Source organism: Nicotiana attenuata, unplaced genomic scaffold, assembly GCF_001879085.1.
Source record: "Nicotiana attenuata strain UT unplaced genomic scaffold, NIATTr2, whole genome shotgun sequence".
Taxonomy (NCBI): domain Eukaryota; kingdom Viridiplantae; phylum Streptophyta; class Magnoliopsida; order Solanales; family Solanaceae; genus Nicotiana; species Nicotiana attenuata.
This window is the reverse complement of record NW_017672757.1, coordinates 11,530-20,133: the sequence shown is the minus strand read 5'-3', so window position 1 is coordinate 20,133 and position 8,604 is coordinate 11,530.

Sequence of the window (8,604 nt, the reverse complement as noted above, 5' to 3'; positions counted from 1 at the left end):
GCGCCTCCATTGACTCTGGTTTGAGTCGAATTTTCTTCTTGGTGTTTCTTTTTCTTCGATCCAGGAATAGCTAAGTATTTTCACTAGGAAATCCCCACAGACGGCGCCAAATTGTTTGACTCAAAAGCTGTTTAACACTTTTAAGCAAATCAATCAATATAGATGAAGGGGTAAATCATAGTCAACCATAATTAATACTGGATCAAAGAGCAGAATCAAAAAGATAAAAGAGACAATTGAAATGACACTAGGGAAGTTTTATTGATTATAGAAATGCGGCCTGCCTCTCCTTGAAGAGGTTCAGGAGATTACAATCAAATTCTTTCTCTCCCTCTCCTTGGAGGTGGAATCTCTCTCTTTATAAAATTGTCTGGTCTCTCTTTCATGGAGTTCTCCTCTGTTTTTGGATCCTCCTCCCTTTAAGGCATTCTTCTGCCCTCTATTGATAGCCCAGAACTTCTCGTGCTTATCATATTTCATTCGGGCCGGGTCGGGGAGGTGACCTCCCCTCATGGGGAGGCCTCGACCTCGATGCTCATGTCGTAAATAGCAGCGTTTAGGTGAAGTCGAGTTCGTTGATTACTACTGCAGGGTGGTCGGGACAGGATCATTGCTGCTGTGGTCGTGTGGTCAGATTCTGACCAATACAGATATCAATGCATTTTTGCCTCACAAAATAGTTTATAATATTAGGAATATATAGTGGTATCGCGCAAACTGCGACATTGCTCAGCTGTTTCCTTAAAATTTGGATATTATGCTTCCTCTTCTTAGAAAGGGAAGAAAGTGAAAGCAAATGAAAATAATGAAAATATTGTATTTAAATACTCATTCTAAACATATATACTACTCCTATGTAGTATCATGTATCATCTAGTATGTAATATCTCTCCTATATATTTTCCTAATTATACTTCTACCAAAACCGTAGTCAACGATTGAAGAATAGAAAATGATTACTTAATAAGGTTTATTGTTTCAATCAACTAAATAAACTTAAAGAATACAGCACATACAGTGAACAATACTTACATTGTTCCAATTAATATTTGTTCCTTCTTTCCAAATCTTTCTACCAAAAAAGTAGTCAACCTACTGAAGAATAGAAATATATTGATAATAAAGTCTTTAATTTAATCTATTACTGATACTATATGTTATTTCTAATATATTTTCCTTCTTTCCTAATCTTTTCTATCAAAAATACGTATACAGTGAAAATAGGCCACTAGAATTTGATAATAAGGGTTCTTATTTTAATCTAATAAATAGATGTAATTAATGCAGCACTGACAGTGAATAGGAGTACTATATTAATCGTAACTCTCTTTGGATATATATATATATATGTGTGTGTGTGTGTGAGACTCGGCTCCTTGTGATCGATCACCACTCCCTCTTAACGATTTCTAGAAAAACTTATGCTCTTCTTTGTCATTCTTGGCATGGCCATACTAGTATCTTTTACCCCTCTGAAAAATGAAGAATTAACCTAACTGGCCGCCTACCCAACCATATACCTGACGGATGAAATATATATATATATATATATATATATATATATATATATATATATATATATATATATATATATAATCGTATATAATCAGATAATCTACGTATGCCAACTAAGAAAATAAAATAGTAAAATCGACCAGATATTTTTGTGAAGATCCCTCAAATTAATGAGACGCGTGCGTGCTATATAGGGTGAAAATCATTAACCCTCCCCAACTTTGTGTTAAAAATCAAACTCCCCCTCAACTTTGAACAATAATCGTTCTCCCCCCTTTATCGTACACAATACCTTTTTTGCCCTTGAATATTCAATTCCTCCTCAATTCAGTGCTTTTTTATTATATGATATTTTTTTATGGTTTTAGCTATACTTAAATTATGTAATATCTATTATAAATTGTAATTAGAGTTCATTAAAATTATAAGTAGAATAAGTAGTCAGAGTCAATTAAAATTACCTTATCTTTATGATTGTTATTTTAATGTAATACATATTTAAATATATATTTAAGTTATATTTTCTTAGCAACGAAGCTAGAAATTCATATAAGAGGATGGAAAAATACCCCAATTTTTTTAATTTCGGATTGAACTTGTGAGCTAAGAAATTAAAATTTGTGAGCTAAGAGAATAGAGTTCATTAATTTCTTAGCTCACAAGTTCAATCCTAGTTTTTCATATAGGAGGATTGAAAAACACCCCAAGTTATATTAGCTCACAAGTTCAATCCGAAATAATAAAAAAAATTGGGGTATTTTTCAATCCTCTTATATGAATTTCTAGCTCCGTCGCTAAGAAAATATAGCTTAAATATATATTTAATATGCATTACATTAAAATAACAACCATAAAAATAAGGTAATTTTAATGGACTCTAATTATTTACTTATTCTATTTATAATTTTAATAAACTCTAATTACAATTTATAATAAATATTACATAATTTAAGTTATAGCTAAAACCATAAAAAAAAATATAAAATCATATAACAAAAAGTATTGAATTGAGGAGGAAATTGAAAATTCAAGGGCAAAAAAGATATTGTGTACGATAAAGGGGGAAAATAATTATTTTTCAAAATTAGGAGTTTGATTTTAACACAAAGTTGGGGAGGGTAAATAATTTTCACCCGTGCTATATATATTTATTGCAAATTTCCTCAACCAGGTTCATCACATGGTCAAATCTTTGTTTTAAAATGAAACAAATGAATTAATAAATAGTAATTACACAACACGAGAGGAAGATAAGAATCATATGGTGCTATGAATCTTACTATGAAACTTCATTAGTTGGCTATTTATTCATCACAAAACTTCACTTAAGATTCTTTTTTGAAAAGGAAACTTATGTCTCTGTCATCTCTGGTCCTAATTTTGGAGTGTTGGCGAAGAGGAACTAATTACTCCTACTCGCATTGAACTCTTTTTTGGTTTTTCAATCAATGTTCGGTATTCACATTGGGTTCGAGTAAATTCGGATTCGTGAAAATCTCACATGGGGTAAAGCGCTCCCTAATAAAAGCGACTTTTCACCAGGGCTCGAACCAAAGACCTTTGGTTAAGGTTGAATGAATATTTATTACTCCACCACAACTCTGGTTAGTTACTCGTATAGAACTCTATATACATAGCTGGGGTACTAAGCTTGTCACATGGTTATTAAATTTTGTTTGACAACAAAGGACCGTACCAATTGACTAAATTGATGCAGTAACTTTTGTCCCATATATTGGACGATCACAATCGTATTGTTTACGGAACTGCATGTTGTTGGATGGACTTAATAGTCTGATTGGCCAAGCTTTTTTTTGGCCAAAAGTATTTTTATTTTTTTTGCCAAAGGCACTTTTGACCAAAAATTGAGGTATTTGGCCAAGCTTTTGGAAGGAAAAAAAGTGTTTTTGAGGAGAAGCAGAAGCAGTTTTGGAGAAGCAGAAAAAAGTAGCTTCTCTCCAAAAGCATTTTTCTGAGAAGCACTTTTGAGAAAAATACACTTAGAAGCAGTTTTTTAAAGCTTGGTCAAACACTAATTGCTGCTCAGAAGTGATTTTCAAACTAATTAGCGAAACACAAACTGCTTCTCACCAAAAGTTCTTTTGAGAAAAGCACTTTTGAAAAAAAACACTTCTCAAAATAAGCTGATTTTTGCAGCTTGGCCAAACGGACTATTATTGTATGTACGTTAGTGCTGGAATTGATGGAACCAATTGTGTTAGTGGGACGTTTTTTTTTTTTTTTAAAGAAGAGAAAGGGGTGATATTTATTTTAGAGAATTATTTTGGTGTTTATTGGCCCTTGCAAAAATGATCAGTAAAGTTTAGATTATTTTACTATTGTAGTCATATCTCTTTATAACAATCACCATCTATAACGTTATCCTATTGTAACATGCAAGTTTTTTTTAAAATCAATTCTGTATATTATAATTTATCTATTTATAATATTTTTTTGTATAACAACAACATCTACCATTATGACAGCAAATTCCTCCTAAAATTACTTTTCTATAGCAATCATACTCAAATGCCTATGTATTTATGAACTTATTTAGAACAGAATGAAAGTCACAAATCTGTGACTTGAGTGAAGAAGAAGATGCAGCGGATGAAAATAGAAGAGGTAAGAACTAGAGAGAGAAAGATAGAGAGAAGTAGTTAATCTTTCATATATTCAATGTAAAAATAAATGAATAATGTACAACTCTATTTATAATCTCTAGCTAGCTTAGTCTTAAACGCACCTTATTAACAAACTATCTGAAATCTTAACAGTGTAATAACCGACTAACTAACTAACATGGTGAAGTTACAGAATTGCCCTTATGAGCTTTGAGATATATTTTCTTTAACACTCCCTCTCAAGCTAGAGGGCATAAACACGTTAAATGTTCCTAGCTTGAAAATCAGATATTGATGTTGAATTTTGCTCAGTCCTTTTGTGAATATGTCTGCAGGTTGTTCCTTTGTAGATATGTACTCAGTTTTGACCATGCCTTGTTGAATTTTTTCTCTTATAAAGTGACAGTCTATTTCTATGTGTTTCGTTCTTTCATGATAGACTGGATTGGCTGCTATTTGAATGGCAGCTTTACTGTCACAGAAGATAGTAACTGGTTGATCATTCTTCACATCAATTTCTTTTAATAACCCCAGTAGCCATGTTAATTCAGCAACAGTAGTTGCTAGACTCCTGTATTCTGCTTCAGTAGAACTTCTTGAGATTGTAGTCTGTTTTTTAGATTTCCATGAAATCAAGGATTCTCCTAGCTTGATTAAATAACCTGTAACTGATTTTCTGGAGTGTGAACAGGTTGCCCAATCAGCATCACAATATGTTGTGATTGTTTCATTGTTATTGCTAGTCCGAAGAATTCCTTGCCCTGGTTGATTCTTGATGTACTTCACAATTCATAATTCAGCTTCCATATGAGATTTCTTTGGTTGTTGTAAATACTGACTTAGAGTTTGAACGCTATAGGAGATATCAGGTCTAGTAACAATCAGGTATAGAAGTTTACCTATGAGTCTTTGGTAGCTGCCTTGATCTGCTAGTATCCCATCTTCTGTTAGTTTGTCTTGACAGAAATGTTCATCATACTCTCTTTGTAGTTAGTTTTATGTTTGTGTCCATAAGTGTGCTGACAGGTTTTGATGCTGCTAATCCAAGTTCAGATATAAGTTCCAAGGAGTACTTTCTTTGATGCATTAGGATTCCTTGCTTTGACCTTGCAAATTCTATTCCAAGAAAATACTTTAGTTCTCCTAGATCCTTCATTTTGAGGGTCTGTTGGAGAGCTTCTTTTGTGTCTTGTATCAATTGTAGATTGTCTCCAGCTAGAAGCATGTCATCTACATATACTAACACAACAATAGTTCCATTTTCAGTTTTCTTAACAAACAATGAGTTATCATAGGGGCTTTGTTTGAACTTAAATTTCAATAAGGCTTCTGTCAACTTTGAGTTCCACTGCCTTGGTGCTTGTTTAAGTCCATACAAGGATTTTTTGAGTCTGCATGCAGGTTTACACTCCCCCTGACTCTTAAATCCTTGTGGAAGATCCATATAGATCTCATCATGTAGATCACCTTGCAAGAATGCATTATAGACATCCATCTGATGCACATGCCATTTTCTAGAAGCTGCAATTGCCAACACAATTCTAACTGTGACCATTTTAACTACTGGTGAGAAGGTTTCTTGATAATCTATACCTTCTCTTTGACTGTAGCCTTTAGCTACAAGTCTAGCTTTGAACCTCTCTATCTCTCCTGTAGCTTTATATTTGATTTTGTATATCCACTTGGATCCTATAGCAATTTTTCCTTCTGGTAAAGATACAACTTCCCAGGTATTGTTGTTTTCAAGAGCTTCAATTTCTGATTTCATTGCATCTACCCATCTAGGGTCTCTAACTGCTTCTGTGTAAAAACTTGGTTCAGTTGTTGTAGAAAATGTAGATAGGTAGGTGAGATGTTTTCATAAGAGAGGTAGTTTGATATTGGATAGTTGACATCCTGCTGCACATTTAAGGAAACAAAGTCCTTCATCCATATTGGAGGATGTTTTTCTCTACCAGATCTTCTAGTAGTATTGTTTTGTACATTCTGTTGACTATTTCTTGAAGCAGTAGAAAGAATAATTGTTGAATGATCCTGTTGTTGATTTGCAGGAGCGGGTTCTGTGACATCTTGTGAGTTTGAGTCAGGGATTTCCTCTGCACTTGTATCTATGTAGTCTGCTTCATAGTCTTGAGTTGTTGTAGGTTGATAAAGATCAACAAGGTGCTGATTGTATCCCTCAAGTTGTCTATTGTCTAAGTTAGGTTGAGATACAAATATAGGAGATGAAGATGTAGTAATATTCCTGAATGGAAATACATCTTCCCTTAAAATAACATCTCTGCTTACAAAGAAAGAATTAGTAGTTAAATCATATAGCACATAGCCTTTTTGTACCTCTGAATATCCCATTAATATTGTAGATTTAGTTCTTGGTTTCAGTTTGTCTGGTTCTTGTATAGTTTTGGCATAGCAAAGACACCCTATAACTCTTAGATGAACCAGAGAAGGTTTTCTTTTGTATAGTTTTTCAAATGGTGAAACTCCTACAACTGATGAGGGAAGTCTATTAATTATGTATTCAGCTGCTAGAACACAATGACCCCAAAATTTAATAGGTATGTTGGCTTGAAACCTGATAGCTCTAGTTACTTCTAGTATATGTCTATGTTTTCTCTTAGCTACTCCATTTTGCTGAGGAGTATAAACACATGTTCTCTGATGAATAATGCCTAATTTTTTAAATAGATTACTACAGATGGTATTGACAAATTCTGTTCCATTGTCTGTTCTTATTGTTTTAACATTCTTGTTGAATTGTGTTTGAACAAAGGTTAGAAAGTACTGAATAATAACACACACATCAGACTTCAATTTTAACAGATAAATCCATGTCATTCTAGAGTAGTGATCAACTATAGTCAAGAAAAATTTATTTCCATCAAATGTAGGAACCTTATAAGGCCCCCAAATATCCATATGAACTAGTTCAAGGCACTCAGTACTTCTAATACAACTTGATGGAAAAGGTATCTAGTTTGTTTTGCACAAGGACACACATTGCACTTATTTAATACTTCTGCTATAGAATCAGTTTTATTGTGAACCATTTTCCTAAGAACAGATAATGACACATGACCAAATCTTTTATGCCATAGGCTTATGTCTTCTGCACTAAGCACTTCCTTTATAAGTAGACTGAAATTCATATCTTTATTAGCAAGTTGACTCAGTAGAATGTATAGGCCATCTCTTTCTTTACCAATCTCCTTCACCCTCCCATTGAAGAGATCTTGAAAAATACAAAAGTGAGGGTAGAAGGTTGCAGCACAAGCTAGTTCCTTAGTCATTTTTGACACAGACATTAGATTAAATTTGAACTGAGGTAAATGAAAAACATTGCTAATTGTACTTCTAGAAGATATTGAACTAGTTCCAGTATGGGTAACATTTGAAATTTCACCATTAGGAAGACACACTCTCTTAGGATTAGTATTTTGCAACTATAGAGTCTTGATTTAACATGTTAATATTAGACACCATATAATTAGTTGCACCGGTATCAATAATCCACTCTTTTGGACAATTTGAAACTAATAAGGCAGTACTCATACCTGCTACATTCGTTGAAGAATTATTGTTGTTGCCTTCTAGATTGGTTTTGTTTAGAATTTGTAAAATCTGCTCATACTAGTCTTTTGTGAATGCTCCTATCTGAGGCAGTGAACTATCAGTGACTTGACCATTTGTCATCTGAGATGCTTGCTGATAATTCACATTAGACTGGTGCTGTGGAATTTCTGCAAGAGCATTGTAAGCTGCTGGACCTGTTGTTGTACCTCTTGTTCCATTGTTATAAGATTCAGGCCCTTTCATTTTAGATTTGAAATCTGGAGGATAGCCAACTATCTTGAAACAGTTTTCTTTACTATGACCTCTAATTTTATAGAAATCACACTGAACATTATAATTCCTTTTATATTTTTGATTTCCCATATTTTTTGTATACATTGCAATATCATAATTCTCAGTAGTGATTGCCGGATTTGCACCTAAAATTCCAGAAGTAGCTGCCACTGCCTTTTGGCTTTCATCACTTATAACGATCGAGTATGCTTGATTTACTGTTGGTAGTGGTCGTCTCATAAGAATTTGACTTCTTGCTTGAGAGTAAGACTCATTGAGACCCATGAGAAATTGGTATACCTTTAGTTTTTGTAGATAAACTACAAAATCTCTGGACCTTGGACAATCACAGCCAGGAACTGGGATTAATGCCTCAAATTCTTCCCACACGTCCTTCAGTTTTGAATAATACACAGACACGGACGAAGTGCCTTGAGTAAGAGTAGCAATTTCTTTGAGCAAGTTAAAGGTTCTTGCATCATCTACTATATACCTTTCATATAGATCATCCCAGACTGTCTGAGCATTAGATGCATACATAATCCCACCAAGAAGGCTACTATTCACGGAATTCATGATCCAAGAGAGTAAAATAGCATTTACTCTCTCCCAATGATTC